The sequence below is a fragment of the Saccopteryx leptura genome, chromosome 2 (assembly GCF_036850995.1).
Source record: "Saccopteryx leptura isolate mSacLep1 chromosome 2, mSacLep1_pri_phased_curated, whole genome shotgun sequence".
NCBI lineage: Eukaryota > Metazoa > Chordata > Mammalia > Chiroptera > Emballonuridae > Saccopteryx > Saccopteryx leptura.
In genome coordinates, this window is record NC_089504.1 from 280,514,071 (window position 1) to 280,529,305 (window position 15,235).

Below are 15,235 nucleotides of genomic sequence, written 5' to 3' on the forward strand. Positions count from 1 at the left end.
AAGAAACATGGCTGGAAAATGCAACAGGTGATTTCCAAGTAGATACTTTGCTGTACAGGAGATTCTTGGAACAAATGACAAAACATTGGGCATCTGGGGATTAAAAGGTGGTACTATACCAATGTCAATTTTCTGACATCCAGGATTGTGTTGTAGTTATGTAATTTGTAGAACGATATCCTTGTTTGTAGGAAACACACATTAATTTTTCAGCTGTGCTGGGCATTAGTTAGCAACTTATTCTTAGTAGTTCAAGGAAAAACATTTTTATACTATACTTGAAACTTCTCTGTAAGTTTGAGATTATCTTAAGACAAAAAAAAAATTAAGGGTTTTGAAAAAAGCTTGAGAGTTCTATATTGTTCTCACTGCCCCAGAGTCCCTCAGAGCTAGAGATGCAGAGTTCTGCCCAATGAAACATAAACAGAAGAGTGGGAGGTTCATGGGGAAGCTTGTGCTCCCTTCACAGACCCTACATTGGAAGCAGGATCTGAGGTTTTATAAAACTGTGGTAAACAAGTGTGAAGAAAAAAGCTGATAAACTGCCAGACAGGGTGCTCAAAAGATGCTGGGCTGCCCTAAAGCAGGACAAATGTCATTACAAAAGGGATAGGGAGTTATTTCAGGAGGCTCTGAGGGTGCCTTCAGAGCTCAGAAGGACAGGAGAAATGCCCTTGTGTCTTGTGGCCTCTTCCTACTGCCATCTTTTCTTCACACCACATACCCCCTCTTGCTGCCTATGAGAAAAACAAATCATAAAACCAAACAGCAATTTTAAAAAACAGAGTAAGGGAAGAAAATGAAAATAAAAAATGTAAAGCCAAGACACAAGTTTAAAAAAAATAAAATAAAATAAAAAAGACCCTTAATTAGTTTTAAATAATTATAATTATTTCACTGGGGAACAAATTTTTTTCATTTTTCTGTTGCATGAGGTTTTAGAACTTTTTCTATATATTTCTGCATCGTTGATTCCAAATCTGAAATCTGTTTTTTGGTACATGATCTAGTTTTTATGCAATTTTAATTTCCTTTTGTTACAGTTAATGACATGCATTGGTTTTTAAATTGGAGTTAAAGGGTAACGACTCTTGGATAGAGCATAACCACAAGGCAATTAATGTTTTACAAACACCACTTTTACATAATTGTAGTTGTTTTTAAATGTAAAAAATTATTATCTGATAAAAACACCCTCTTATTTTAAGATTGAATCATGGCTTCTTCGAGTAGGTGTAAATGTAATAGTCCTGACACCTTCTGTTATATATGTGGCTGTTATACACTTCAATGTCAAAGGTACAATATTTCATCATTTGTGACAGGTGTATATATTGCCTATTTTCAAGTTCCCCTTGGTGATCAAGACAAGAATTGGGCTCCTCATATTGTATGTCATAATTGTGAGGAAATGCTTCGTGACTGGACAAAAGGAAAACGCAAAGGAATACCTTCTGGTATACCCATGATTTGGCGTGAACCTAAGGATCACAGCAGTGACTGTTATTTCTGTCTGATCCACACAAAGGGCATCAACAAGAAAAAACGGCATATGAAAAAACGGCAACAAGAAAAACGGCTAATATTCCTTCAGCAATATAACCTATCCCACACTCTGAGACACTCCTGGTTCCAGTTTTCAATGGTTTTATTTCTTCTAAGTACGAAGAAAGTGAACATGGTGATCAAGTGTATTTTGATAAGATGCATGAGGAAATGGTTGTAGAATTTGAAGGGTCTTCTTTTGATGCCAAGCAGTCATTAACCCCTCAGCAGTTTAGTCAACCCAAATTGAATGACTTAGTAAGAGATTAGGGCTTATCAAATAAAGCAGCTGAGTTATTAGCCTCCAGGCTTCAAGAAAAGAATGTACTTCACCAGTCAGCTAAAGTATCCCATTTCAGGAAGTGTGAACAAATTTTTGTGGACTTTTTTTCCGAAGACAAACACTTTGTTTACTATCATAATATCAGTAGTCTTCTCAGCCAATTAGGTGTTACTACTTACAGTCCAACAGAATGGCAGTTATTTCTTGACAGCTCTAAACGGAGTCTGAAATGCGTTCTCCTACACAACGGTAATGTTTATGCAGCAGTTCCAATTGGTTATTCAACTCACCTGCAAGAAGATTATAATGACATAAAATTGTTCATGACTTTCTGAAGTATGAGGAGCATAAATGGATCATTTGTGTGGATCTTAAAATAGTAAATTTCCTGCTAGGACAACAGAGAGGTTTCACGAAGTATCCTTGCTTTCTGTTTGGGGGACAACTGAGCTCAGGAGAAACACTGGACACAGAAGGAGTGGCTGAAACATGAAGCTCTAGAAGTAGGGGTGCAAAATATTGTTAATGAACCTGTAGTTAATCGAGACAGGATCATTTTTCCCCCACTTCACATCAAACTTGGCTTAATTAAGCAGTTTGTTCAGGCTTTGAATAGAGAAAGTGAATGCTTTCAACATATTATTTCTGCTTTTCCTGCCTTGTCTTTCAAGAAGATAAAAGCAGGTATATTCGATGGACCTCAAATTTGAACCCTCATACGTAACGAAGAATTTGCCAGGAAGATGAATAAGGAGGAAAAAGCAGCATGGCAGTCTTTTGTGGCAGTTACAAAGAACTTCCTTGGCAACAAAAAAGCAAAAAACTATGAACTTCTGGTTCAAAGGATGCTGTTGGCTTTCCGCAACATTGGATGTAACATGAGCATTAAGATTCACTTCCTGAGCAATCACCTTGATAAGTTTCCCGAAAATCTTGGAACTGTTAGTGATGAGCAGACTACTGCTGGAGCATCAAACGAGATTGTCCTCAACAAATATACAAATGCAAGAAAGAGCTACAAATGCAAATTTTTGCCTGAATAGAATTTAAATGTTTTGTGCAAATTTTATGATTAAAATAAGTGATTTAATATGTTCTATTTCAAAATTGTAGACAAATTCTGATGCAATCATATCTTTTAGTGTATTAACTGCATTACATAAATTATTATATTTTCACAAAGATGATGCCCAAGAAGACATTCTACTTCATTATGTTAAACTAAATGCTGAAAATTTTACAATAAGATGAAAACCTAAATCTTGAATTGCAAAAAAGCTTTAGCTTACAGAGAATAACTAATGTCAGATTTGAGATCAGTACTCTCAAATTAGGTAAGAACAAGTGTTTTTGTGGATGCAACAAAAATTTTGTTCCCCAATGTTATTATTAAAAAATAATTACTTTTAAAGCTAAGTATTTAAGAATATTTTTAAACAAAAATTAAATATTTTAAAAGGAAATGGAGTCAAATTATGCATAAAACACAAATTTATGTGAATAAAGGCTAAGCTCTTTAAAAGAATCAAAACACAATACCAGAAAAACAGGGAAAGAATAAATGTCCTTTGTGAACAGACAAGAACAAAAGAGCTAGATATAGGCAAGCAGCTTACACACTTTCAAAAACTTTCCCACCAATGAGAAGAATAAAAAAGGCAAAAATCAATTGCTAAAGAACATGGAATACAGTCACGAGCAATGCTACTAAAAAGAGAAAAAAAATCAGAAAATATAAAATGTAGAATAAGGTCTAAAGAATGAGCATAATTTTTCTGGCCTGCAAAGAGAAAACCAAAGCCCAAAAAAATTTAAGAAAGAACTTACTTCCTACTTTAACCTAGGAAGTGAACGTATTCTTGAGGAATACCTCCTGGGGGGAGATCCTGGGGGTGGGGATAATGTTTCTCTGGCTCACTGCCCCTAGAAGGTTCCTACTCCTTTACTTATGAGTCATTTTAAAATAGTGGTTTCCTAGCAAGTAATCAGGAAATACCATATTTCCCAATGTATAAGATTCACCATTTTTCAAAAAATTTGGGGTCTGAAAACTGGGTGTGTCTTATACAGTGGTTGTAGTTTTTTTACTTGCATTTCCGCTTTTTCTCATTTGTTTTTGTGCTCATTGTTGCAGACGGTGATTTGTCATCAGACACAGATGAGGACAAGCACTGAATCTGCTGATAACTGTGATCTGGAACTTCCAACCCCCAGAACTATGAGAAGGAAATGTCTTGTTTGTAAGCCCCCAGTCTGTGCTGTTATAGCAGCCCGAATGGACTCAGACAGTGATTTTACAATTATTTTCTCTGTTCACTTTGTATCATCTTTTCTTTCTCAATCTACAAGCTCTATATAATGCTACATCATGTAAATTTAGGATAGGAGTTTTGGCAGTGTTGAGGATTTGTATGAATTTTATGATGAATAAAACTTGAGTTTAATAATTTTATGTAATACATTTTTTTTCAAATTTCGGGCCCCAAAATTAAGGTGCATCTTATACATGAAAATGTCATATACATTGCTCATAAAAATTACAGGATCAGGGAATGTGCAGATACTCCAGTACTTCCAGCCTTTTGTATGGTGCATTTTCACTCATGAAATAAAAGTTGGTTTTGCATCTCATTTGCATAATAAAACAACTTTCTTTACTTGTCTTTTTGCTTTTCTGATGTTTTTGTTCAATAAAAAAAATCAAATGCTTTTTTTTTTTTTTTTAAATCACTTCATATTCATTTTGAAATACCCCTAATTTTTGTGAGCAGTATACATGGGGAAATACGGTAGTAAGCCAAGAGGTTCCATCTGGCCTGGTTGGAGCTGCTGAAAAGCTGCTGTGCTGTTAGGTTCATGCTGTAGCTCCTGTGTTTGAAGCATTTCCAGTTGTCCCTAGCTTGACTTATAAGGCAGGGCTGAATAAGATGAAATCAACATAGCTGTCCTAGAGAGAAATATTTGATAAGAATTAAGTCCAGTGTTAGAGGTTTCTTTGGGCTGTGGGGGCAAGGAAAAATGGCTCATTCAAGTTGCCTCAAAAAACGGGGTCATACCTGCACAGGAATCCAGGAAAAGATGAACAGCCAGCTCTTGGAAGAAATGGAAACTGGAGAGTGTTCATGGCCCTTTGTGCTGATACTCCACCATGAAAATGACTGTTATTGACCTAATGTTTGTGTGACTCCCAAGTCATATGTTGAAACCTAATGCCCAAGGTGATCATACTAGGAGGTGGGAGGTAATTAGATCATGAGTGCAGAGTTCTCATGGATGGGATTAATGGCATATATAAGCAACCCCCCAGAGGTCTGTTGCATTTCCACCCAGTGAGAACACAGTGAGAATCGGGAAGTGGGCTCTCACCAAGCACTGAATCTGCTGATACTCTGATCTGGAACTTCCAACCTCCAGAACTATGAGAAGGAAATGTCTTGTTTGTAAGCCCCCAGTCTGTGCTGTTATAGCAGCCCGAATGGACTCAGACAGTGATTTTACAATTATTTTCGCTGTTCACTTTGTATCATCTTTTCTTTCTCAATCTACAAGCTCTATATAATGCTACATCATGTAAATTTAGGTATAGATATGGATATGTGTAATAAATTACTAAAATTCAACTTTCTCCCTCAGTTTTGGCTGAGAACCCTTAGCACAAAGCAATAGGTAGAAAGCAACCCCACATACCAGAGTGAGGTGCTAAACCATCTATGCAGGACTTGCAAAGAAGATACATAAACGTTAATTTTGCATCCCTATGCATATCAACCACCTTGAGGGTATTAAAGGTTTCAGACTGAGGTGAGAGGAGAGGGTTTTTTATTTTTTTCGGAGAGAGTTGTAGAAAGGTTGTGGAAGAGGAAAAGAAAAGTTTACCCTTCACATCAAATCAAGTAATTAGAGCTCTAAGGGACCACTTGGAGAATATGATAATAAGTTTTCCTAGGATCAAAGGTTTATACCTCACCAGCCTTATTCACCTCTGTTCCCCATCTTCTTCTCTCTGCACAAACTGGCTTCTCCTTCAGCACTCTGCCATCTTGGCTGCTTCTCCTCTCCTCCACATGGCCTTTCTCTGCTCTCCTCCAGCATGGGCTCCTCTGCCCCATTTTATAGTGTAGAAATCAAAACCTTTAATCCAAATGTTTGTATATTGGATTACAAAGGAAGTCCGATACAAAGTCACTTAGGGTGGGAAAGGCTTAGTCTTAAAACTAAGCCAAGCCTGACCTGTGGTGGCGCAGTGAATAAAGCGTTGACCTTAAAACTAAGCCTTAGGTTATAACGACCTTGCCTGCTTACAGCCTGTCCCCCACACTTAATGCAAACTATAAGTGAGCAAACATATACATCATATTTGCAAACTTATTTGACCAACAGCAGCCATCACAGACAACCTTAAAATAGAAGATAAGAATCTATTAATGATGGAAAGAGACTTGACTTGGGGTGGTGAACACACAATACAATATACAGATGATGTATTATAGAATTGTATACCTGAAACTTATACATTTTTTAAAGAGAGAAGCGGGAAGGCTGAGACAGACTCTTACATATGCCCCAACTGGGATCCACCCAGCAAGCCCCCTACTGGGTGATAATCTGCTATCTGGGGCCATTGCTCTGTTGCTTGGCGACTAAGAAATTTTAGTTCCTGAGGTGAGGCCACGGAGCCATCCTCAATGCCTGGGGCCAACTTGCTCCAACCAAGTCATGGCTGCGGGAAGAGAAGAGAGAGATAGAGAGAAAGGAGAGGGGAGGGGTAGAGAAGCAGATGGTCACGTGCCCTGATGGAGAATTAAACCTGGAACATCCACACACCGGGCTGACGCTCTCTCTACCACTGAGCCAACCAGCCAGGGCCAACTATATAATTTTATTAACTAATGTCACCCCAATAAATTCAAGTTAAAACTCTATTGACATCATTCCTTACCACCTCTCCACTCTTTAGACAGTTCAGAACTTCTGATTGTCCATTGTCTGGCCCTCTGTCCCTAAGTTCTGTATATCCTTCAGCAAAGTGCTGCAGCTGTAAATCTACTCCAGTTCTTGGCCCTGCAATATCACCAGTAGGATTTTCCTCCTCAGGTTTGCATTCTTACATTCTTCTATTCTCACACCGTCACTTCCGAATCTGTGTGCTTTGGATAAATCTCTGTAATTTTTCAGAAGAACAGCCTGACCAGGCGGTAGCACAGTGGATAGAGTGTGGGACTGGGATGTGGAGGACCCAGGTTCGAGATCCCAAGGTCGCCAGCTTGAGTGCAGGCTCATCTGGTTTGAGCAAAGCTCACCAGCTTGAGCCCAAGGTTGCTGGCTTGAGCAAGGGGTTACTCGGTCTGCTGAAGGCCCGCAGTCAAGGCACATATGAGAAAACAATCAATGGACAACTAAGGTGCCACAACAAAGAAATGATGCATCTCATCTCTCTCCCTTCCTCTCTGTCTGTCCGTATCTGTCCCTTTCTCTGTCTCTGCCACAAAAATTTTTTTTTAGAAAAACAGATGGACTGTCGGGTAAAATGTTCTCTTTCTCATGTACAACTGTTTACCACAAGAGAGTTTTGGGAGACTAAGTATTATCCCAACTCCTTTAGGTGGGGTCCAGGAAATAACAGAGAACTAGATATATAGCTACAGACCCTCCAGGACCCTTCAGCTACAATGGTAAAGGCTGGAGACGCAGAAATACCAGGTAATGCAAGCCAGGGAATTCTCCTTAGAGCACAAGGGTCTCAAAGTTGTTGAATTATCTTGACTGTGTAAGTTGAAGTACATGTGATTAGTGTAAGGTTTGGGTTCAGAGCGGCTTTAAAACCAGAGCCTCCTTTAAAACTAAAATTTCCCTTACCCAATTTCTCAGCCAGGCTCAATGCAGCACATTTTCCTTTCCCCCACTGTGAGGCTGTAGTTAATGGGCTTGCTCTTCTCTCGCTTAATGGCTTCCTGGCCTTCACTTTGAAATAAAAACAAAAAGTTTATCTTTGCAAAAGTCAGGGAAAGCTTACATTGGGAAGGGACCTGACAATTAGAGGAGTTTTAAATCACAGTGAGTATTTATAAAAGCCTAGTTACAGCCCAGAGGCGCTGTCTTCTGATAGCAGCCTTCTAAGGGATCACTCCCCACCCCCAAGGGCAGTGCAAACAAGTGGGAGGAGCGGGAACTGGCTGGCTTGAAGCCTCTGCCTGGCCCGGGACCTTCCGAACTAGCACAGGCCTCCTTTAGACAGTTGAGCCGGGAGATAAACAATTTGGAGAAACCAGGGCGCCACTTCAATCCACATATGAAAAAACATTACTTTGTACCTATAGAGGCAGTGATCTCAGCCGCTTTTCCCAAGACCCATGACTAAACTCTAAATAACTTTCTCTAACCCTGGGGTGGGGGGTGGGGATGACATGGCATTTGGGTCCATCTTGGCATGCTTGCACCCAAGCGTTTTAAATGAACAATCCTTTTGGAAGACACTAGTTTTGTGTTTTCAGTTCGACTCTCCCAGGTGCCCACCCATAGACCTGGGAAGGGGTCTAGCCTGTCAGCTATCTCATACAAGATAAAGCAGTCCAGCTGGAGTTTTCTCCAGGTCAGACTTAGTCCGAAGTTTATTCCGACCTGCCAGTTGCCAAAAGAAGCTGAAAGAAGGCTTTCCCCTTCTCCAGTGAACCGGCCACCTGCAGCTTTAACCTAACAATTAGCAGCAGCCCAGGCAAGAGGAACCTCCTGACCTGTGTATTGAACTGTTATAGTGAAATACACATGGTAGGTAGAACCAACCAAACAAACAAAACAACAAAAACCACATGATTTTTTTTTAAACCTCTGTGTTATACCAAGTAGGTGTCTATTTTGCCTTCTGAAAACAATATCTTTAAGGAAATAGAGTTCTCTCTAAACCTCCCTTGATGATGTGGCCTTGGCTTGCAAAGGGAGTGGTTTTCACACTAAGGCATTTATTTCTGCGCTCTGGAGCCAGATCACACTGGCTCATGAGAACTGGCTGTTCAGTTTTTCAGAACTTTCTGAGCTGGTTGTTCAAGACATACATTATTTAAAATTAAAGTATATAAACTAAAAATTATGTCACATTAAAAGCAAAAGTAACAAACATTCAAAACTCACCATTTACTATTCTATTAAATTTTATTAGTATCTAATGCTCTTGAAGTTATGTATTTCTACTGTATCTATCAGGTAGACATGTTATAAAATAGAATGTCACTGTGCATTTCTTCCTAACTGTCTCCCCAACTCTGTCTGATTTACTTCTGAACAGGAACAAAACTGGTTCTAAGGAATGCAACCAGTAGGTAAGTAAATAGGGCAGCTGTGATAGGAATTCCAGCTGAGATATAAAAGAAAAAGCAAACTTATGAGTCTGGTTTGTATAAAAAGAAAGCTTATAGATTCAGATGTTCCTCCCTTCCTGCCCTCCAGTCTCTCTCCTACCACAGGACACAGTCTGCCTGCATTGCCTCCCTTCCCCCCAACCAAATATAACCAGCACCTGGCTCTTTCCTGGCTGCAGTACAGGATAAACTTGCCATCTTCTGGACACCTGTGTCCAGTGGTTGAGCTATTTATTTCTCTTTTAACAGTAGACATTGTTTAAACCCCATGGGACTCTTTCAAGGGCCCGTGTTCAAGGATCTGCTCTTTTGAGCTAGAATTCTCCTCAGTCTCAATTCTACACAAAGTTCAATCATCTCACTTAAGGGCCAAGGACAGGAAGAGGAGATGGGCAACTTGCAGGTTTAGGAATTCAGCAAATTTCTGATCCTCCCTGAAAATATGCAATTTTCTTTTCTACTCCAAATCCTGATGGTCAGTTAGCCACAATAAAGATGAACTGTATGTACTCATGTTAGTATATGCACACGACACTCCAGAAATGGCTCTATTTCCTAGTTTCTAACACACATATATATGTGTTAGAATGTAGAGTAGCCGTCTACTGTGAACCTGAATGTTTTTGGGTGTGTGTGTACACAGACATGTGTGAGTGCTGTTTAGTAGATGCCTGGTGTTTGACCAGGTATGGAATCACATGTGTGCAGCTATTTATGTTCCTCTGTCTTAGCTTTAGTATATGCAGATGTGGTTGTGTGAATGCAGGACTGAGCCTAGTGACTTTTGCAAACCTGACTGGAATGCTTGGAGAGCATCATCATTTTATAAAAATAGAAAAACCGAAACATTTGAAGAAAGGATTTAAAACACACATGCACGCGCGTTCACACACACACACACTGAAACGTACTTCTTTTTAAAGACTTCCTATGTGTAATGAGAAAATAGCAAATACTTGCATTTTTCTGTCATGATAATCATTGTTAATTTTATTCAGGGACAGGATTTCAGTTTAAGCTAACAGTTCTTTAGAGAGAAGGTTATTAGGGATGGATGAGAGGCTGTGACCCCCTAAGGGGCAGGTTTGAGTATATCACACATTCCTTGCTTCTCTCCAGCTGCTGTCATCTGCCTCTAGAACATCTTGGCCCTCTTCCCACCATTCAAAGGGAGGACACTTATCTGTAGCTTTCATCTATTTGGCACAAGGGCGAGGGGCCAGGGGTTATGCCTTTTTCCTTTTGAGGACAGAGAGATAAACACAAAGAATACTCGAGAATGTTAGAACAAAATGAGGTTGGAACCGGGGGAAATGCCTCTGCTTTATGGGCCATGAAATATAAGGACTTTCTAAAGTGTTTTTAGAGTCTTTTCCAGGTGATTCTAAGAAGAGACTCAGCTCTCTAAGGTGAATTAGGAGAAGAATCATAAAGGGGCACACAATGAGTAGGATGACCTCTGAAAGTTCTAACAACACACTAATTTATGTTTATTGAGCAGTTATGATGATGACATGGGTCAAGGGTTTTATGTGTATCAACACATTTCATTTCCACCACAACTGTGGAAGGATAATTATTAACCTTATTTTACCTGATGAGGAAAATGAGACAAAAAGGTAAAGATGTTTAGCCAAGGTCACAGAGCTAATGATAAATTAGATAATGGATCCAGGATTCATACCCAGGTGGTTGGTTCCAGAGTCCTTTCTATCAGCTATCCTAGTCCTGCCAACTTAGCTCCAGGGATCTGTGTCACTTCTGAGAAATCAATGCCTCTTCTCATTGCTCACACGCAGAGGGTTTGAGCTATGATGGCAGACATCAAATGTTCGCAACTACCAGGAATACTTCAGATGTGCTTTCATTCCAAGAAATGCCAAGCTGAAAGGGTTTGTCAGGAAGTCACCTGTCTTCATAGGTTTGTACTGGGAAGTTTCTGATGGAAAGGAAACTAACATTTATTGAGTACTTGATGTGTAACAGCTGCTGACCTCCCTGCTTGTCAGAATCACCAGCAGTTCTCAATCACAGTGTTTTGACATTCTGGTATAACAAACCCTTCCCCTTTGTTCTGTCATTTCTTTTAGAGTTATAAAGTGTATCTTAAGTAAAAGCTTGCTGTACTCATAAACTTCTAAGTAAAATTATTCTGCCCACAGACCCTGTAACTTTGTGATTCTGTCTCCTTGGATACAGTTGGTTGGGACAAAGGTGAGCCAGTGGCAGCCAATTAACAGCCTGGCCAGCCCTAACTAAGAAGATTAATGGCCACTCAGATGGCTGTTTCCAGGAATCTGAGTTGAGCACTATTGCAGGGAGATAGTTAACAGGGGAAGTTGAAGTGGAAATATGATGTATAAGAGAAGGAAAGGCCATTACAGTCATGTGCAAAATGAGGTTATCAGGGAGCAGAAACTGGGAGTGAAGAGGTTATAATGGAAAAAAAAGACATATAATGAGAAAAGTGGAGAGAGAGAGAGAGAGAGAGAGAGAGAGAGAGAGGCTGATTGCCAATGGCCTTCTAGTTTCAGAACCACCACCAGCCCATATATGTCCTAAAGCAGCTAATGAGCTACTTACAACCTAAAGGCCAAAATACCAAAGTATATTTTCATTCACTCAACATTTATTTACTATCTACTATGTGCCAGACATTTGCTAGACACTTGGGATGTAGGGACATTCTTCGCTTTCTAAGAGCTCACAGTCTAGAAGTAGAGACATACACGTAAATGAGTAACTAAAATACAATGAAAAAAGTGCCATTCAAAGTGTGTATATGGCACTAGAGGAGCCCAGAAAAAGCAGTTTTTAAGTAGGCCTAATTAATTCAGGGAAGTTTTCACAGAAAAAGTGACAACTGAGTAGATTTGAAGAAGATACAGGACTTCACCAGGAAGACAAGGGAAGGTAGGGAAAGACACTGTATGCGAAGGAACAGTAAGCACAAAAGCAACAAAGCATGATATGATGAGGAAGCACAGGTAGTCCCATACGGCTTAGATTTCATCTGCATAGGAAGAAGTGGTAAAAGATGAAATTCTCTGCTGAGAATGAAATCAGCAGAAAGAGCTTTGTATGCGGGAAAGAAATCTGGGCTTTTCCCTAGAAGCTATGAGAAGACATTGAAGAATCTAAAGCAAGAAGTAACATCGTCAGATCTGCCTATTAGATAAGCCTGCATGGAGGGTGATTTGAAATAGAGCTGAGATTAGAGGGAGGGAGACCAGTTAGCAGGAACTATCATAACTGTCCAGAGTGAGAGATGCTCCTGGGCGATTCAAAGGTGATGAAGAAGATGATTGGGGAGATACTTGGGTGGAAGCCTGACAGGACTTGATGAACAATGATACAAAAAGCAAAACTGCCTCAGAAACAAAACAATATTAAAAAACATGCATTCAGAAAATACAACTGATAGCCCAGTCCTCCCTTCCTTTGTGTTCCCATCCATCATTCTTTGAAATCACATCTGCTAAGTGTGAATAAAGAAAGAAAAGCCAGAGGGTACTTATGGGCACACTTCTCTAATTCAGATACCACTAACTATGAATCTGCAGCAATACAGACAGACTTGTCTGTGACTCTTATTGAGTCAAATTTTCAACCTACTTTCTTCCTTTGTGTCTTTTCAAGCTTTTAGTCACCAGTAACAAATCCAATCTAAAATCAGTGGCTTCTTTCAATCCTGGGATATGATAGGCAGTTGCTTACATAATGGTATCTGAGGAGTACCCAATATATGTCCCCAACCCAGCGGCCACAAGGCCTGAGGTACAATCATTACTGATGTATTTCTTTAGGAGAGGCTTTTGTCCCTCAGGACTTCTCATTTATAAGGCAATGATTCCTGAGAGGATAGGAGTTTTAGTCATTCTAAACCCAGTGGGATTTTGGTTGAATATAATGCCTTTCACTTTCACAGAGGGATCAAAGTAGTATGAGACCTACGTAGGTACTTCACTTATTTGGAGAATCATGAAATTTGGCAATTTGGTCTTTGAATTAGCTGCACTGGTTTTTTCCATCAAGAGTGATCCAAATGACAGATTGCCATAGTTGTTCTCAAATTCAATCAAAGGTTTCAGTGTTGGAGCGACGACCAGCGCCTGGTCCCAGCCATCAGTGGTCCTGACATATGTAAGTTGTTTTTTGCTGCCCCATGCTTGTTTTGCAGTAAAGCCCTGGTGGGAATTTTTGAAGTGAAAGACCACTGCTTGAAATCAATGAACAGGGGGCAACTAGGAAAGACACAGGCACTTGCACTGTAAATTCAGATTCGTCTGGTGAGTTGAATTGAAAGATTGCTTTGAATGGATTCTCTTCAGTAGGCTTGAGATGACTGTCTTCCTTTGTTGGTGGATTTGACTTTTCAACTACTCCAACTTGAGGCTGTTCAGCTGGGTATACAAAAAAAAGTCTTACAGTTTGGGTTGGGGCTGGTTCTGTATAGATAGATGTTTGTGAATGTTTGGCTGACTATGGGTCTGGCTGGTCAGTGCAACACTAGCTTTATGACTATCTTGTGGCCAGTTGGTTTTGATTTCTTTTTGCTGTGTATTAGAGTTGAAATTCAGTATCATGATGGAAGGTGGAGGCATTGGTGCTAAGGGGCGAAGTGCTATCTTCGTGAGGGGGGACCATTCAGTTCTTTTGTTCTGGAAAGATTTGGTTTGTTTTTGTTGATGGAAGCCTGGGGCAGGGAATTCTTTATGATGCCCTCTAGATGATTCTGATTAGAATAGTGAGTTGGCAAATCCTTCATTTCATCATAATTTCTAAGTGTGTTCTGGACTCGCTTGGCAAGTGTATCACCTTTGTCTGTCTTGTATGGCTCCCCCAAAAGATCAAAGACTGAAGAAAAAAAATCATCTTCTTGCTGGACTTCTTGAAAATACCAAAGTTTTCATATTATTTATATTATGTTAGAACTCAATTCTTTTTTTTTAATTATTTTATTTTATTTATTCATTTTAGAGAAGAGAGAGAGAGAGACAGAGAGAGAGGAGAGAGAGAAGGGGGGAAGAGCAGGAAGCATCAACTCCCATATGTGCCTTGACCAGGCAAGCCCAGGGTTTCAAACCGGCGACCTCAGCATTTCCAGGTCGACGCTTTATCCACTGCACCACCACAGGTCAGGCCTCAATTCTTTTTATTATATTAGAATTCAAACAGAATCAGCTATCCCATAAGAAGTCCTTTGTTGATTTATATTCCAAAAAATCCATTTTGGATGGAAGAAAAGTCAGTAAAGGTAGGCAAATTTCACAAAACATGAGATTTAGATTATCTGTGCCTGTAATAACTGCATCACACATATGTTAATAGTTGTAATAAATTCAGATTATTGTAGTACTTTACTTCCCTGAAAAATTGTTTTAGGTATTATAAAAATTTAGTGTCATTCATGTGAATGCCATCTATTACAATGTGCAATTTGTGACAGTGGGAAAATGAATGAGAACCACAGGTAGAAAGTCCTATGTGCCATTTCACAGATAATCAAACTGAGCCTCAAAATATTAAGTTTTTTACTCAAGATTGTGCAGCTAGAACATGTCAGAAACAGGATACAAACTTAGATCTTGATTTTATATTCTAGCAGTTTGATGGACTAAACATCCTGAAGTCTTCTGCCACAAAACTACCAGATTCTAAAAAAATAATAATTGTTATTTCAATGCCAAGCTTATAGTAAATAACTCTACAAAGATATTTAAAAAGGTCTCAAAAACCATTAGCTGTAAATGGTAAGCATAAGTGAAAAGTATGTGTTGCCTAGAAGACAAATGCTGATATCAGGGCTGCCTTTAGAAGACTAAATCTCAGGCTTCCGGCAAAGTGAAGGAGCTAAACTCAAGATTCTGAGATTAAGCCAGGGACCCACTAGGGTTTAAAGTGGTTCCTGGTAAGGAGTGCCTCTAGTTTCCAGCAAAAGCAAATGCAAATTCTCACTTATGAAAGAATCTTCATGTTATTCTCTAGGTTTTTGGAAATTAAAATCAACTAAATATAAACTAACAGTAAAAGATCAAAGAAACAAACCAGAGCA